Below are 2,203 nucleotides of genomic sequence, written 5' to 3'. Positions count from 1 at the left end.
TGTAAAATGAGCTTTTCCCTGTTTTTGTTGTTTGTTTTGGTTTGGTTTTTTCTGAGGATGGAGAGGACCTGAAAGGTGTCCCTCTCTGAAGAGGATAAGCTCCTGTCCGGCTCCTGTTGTTTCCACTGTGAAGTCCTGGCCCTCCTTGCTGTCAGAAGAAAATGTGTTTCGGAACAAATGGGGTTAGCTGAGAAGCATTAAAATCAAACAGACTGAAACACAGGTGAAAAGTCCAGGCTCTGATTGTACACGCTTCATGTTGCATTTATTTTGCTCGTAATTAACTTCCAGGTCTACCAACCAGCCTGGCAGCCTCACATAATAAAATCCACCTGTGAATTCTGCGTTTCTGGCCTGAGATCCTTTTCAACTAACGTGGCTGGAGCTGGTCAGTGGTTGTCACACAGCAAAAACCTCCCTCAGTTAATGTCATCAGGACCTCTTTGTTTGCTTGATATAACTGATATTGCTTGATATAAACATTAAAACAAATGCATCAATGCAGAACATAGCCACTGCACGCCCAGCCTTGCAATTAAACTTCCCATCCCACATTAATTTCCGCTGACAGCATTGGGGGCAGATGACTCGGGTCTCTGCAGTGGGTCTCTTTTTCCCTCATTGCTCACTTGGCTGTCAAGAACCTCAGTGGCTTGTTGCGAAGTACAGGGGTAGAACTGGCAAGGGCAAGAATAAAATCATAAAACACAGTCTCTCACAGCCTGGATTCCTGGTCCCTGGACTGTACTGGCTCTCCATGGGCAGTGGATTCAGGATCATCTCGGATGCTTTGCAGAAGCATGTCCATGAGCATCCCATAGTCTTGCTTGCCCCCTGGAGCCAGGAAAACAGACATGCTATATTCTAGGGTTAATTAGAGATACTCCACTTGATGCTTTTGCAACTGCTGGTCTCGATGAGCCTTTCCTACAGCAACAACTTCAGGCTGACTTTTTTAAACCACTGATGGAGCAATTACTTCCCATTGCTCCTGTCTCCAGGACCAGGTGAGGTTCTCCAGCCCTCCTGAGGACCACTACAGAGCCAGGGAGCTCCCTGCAACCTTCCAGGCACTACGGCATTATCTGACATCCCCAGTCCAAGTCTCCACAGGGGGGGGAGCAGGAGGACCGGGGGTTCCCCTTGCCAAGGCCAATCTCACTCTGCTGTCCCCAGCCCTGTCACCCTGCTGGCTGCTCGGCTGAAGGGAGGGCTGACACGGACACTGCACGTCTGCCCCTCCACAACCCATTCCCATCCCATGGGATGGATGGATCAAAGCATGAACATGAGGCTTTTTAGCTGCCGTGTTTGTATACACAGGCCTGCTGCTGACACAGATCTCTTAATCCCCTTGCCTGTGTCCTGCAGACCATGCTTGTACAACGGTGGCCACGGCTGGGTGCTGGCACTGCACTTTATTGAAGCTCTTTTACCTCTGACTTGCTGATCAGCTGCTGACGGGGTGTTATTGGGATGCTGCGGCGGGCTCAGTGGCGGTGCCAGCATCCTGGTGAAGGGGACTGTCCCCAGCTTGACTTGGTGGCACCAGGACAGGCTGGTGGGGGCAGGGGGGAGGACTGGTGCATGCTGCTCAATGCTTTGGCATCGCTTTGCTTCCAGTTTATCATCTCTACCACTTTGTGGGACTTCAGCTCAGAAGCAGAGGTTGCTCAGCTCACGATTCAGCAGGCTGATTTTTGCTTTGCACCAGCAAAATATTTGGGAAAGCAAGCACAAAGCTGGTGAGGCTGGGTGGGAGTTACAGCCAGAGAGCCTGGATCACTGCAGGGCACAACTGGAGAGGAGGGTACGCTCAGAGCAGGCTGGAGCCATGGCACAGAAACCTCCCCGCAATGGGAGCAGGGAAGGGAGCAGAAATGTGCTTTTGGAGGAAGACCCTCATCACACCAGGAGCGTGACAGCATATGCCCCTAGTTAAAGGATAGTGATTTAGTTGCACCTGGGAGCCAGGCAGAGCCAGGCATGGAGCTTCCCCCACTTCAGCCCCTATGTTCTTGTGCACGATGCAGCTCTTGGTCACAGAGAGATCCACTGTCCCCTCCCGGGGTCCTGTGCCACCTGCGATGTGATGGCTGGTGCTCAGGGCAGGCAGCCAGGCTGGGCTGGGGAGGGAGCAGGTGTGCAGAGACCCTCCACTGCGGGTGATGGGAGGAGACCTGAACACCGTGAGGGAGAGCCA

Source organism: Phalacrocorax aristotelis, chromosome 8 (assembly GCF_949628215.1).
Source record: "Phalacrocorax aristotelis chromosome 8, bGulAri2.1, whole genome shotgun sequence".
NCBI classification, from domain to species: domain Eukaryota; kingdom Metazoa; phylum Chordata; class Aves; order Suliformes; family Phalacrocoracidae; genus Phalacrocorax; species Phalacrocorax aristotelis.
This window is presented reverse-complemented; position numbering follows the sequence as displayed.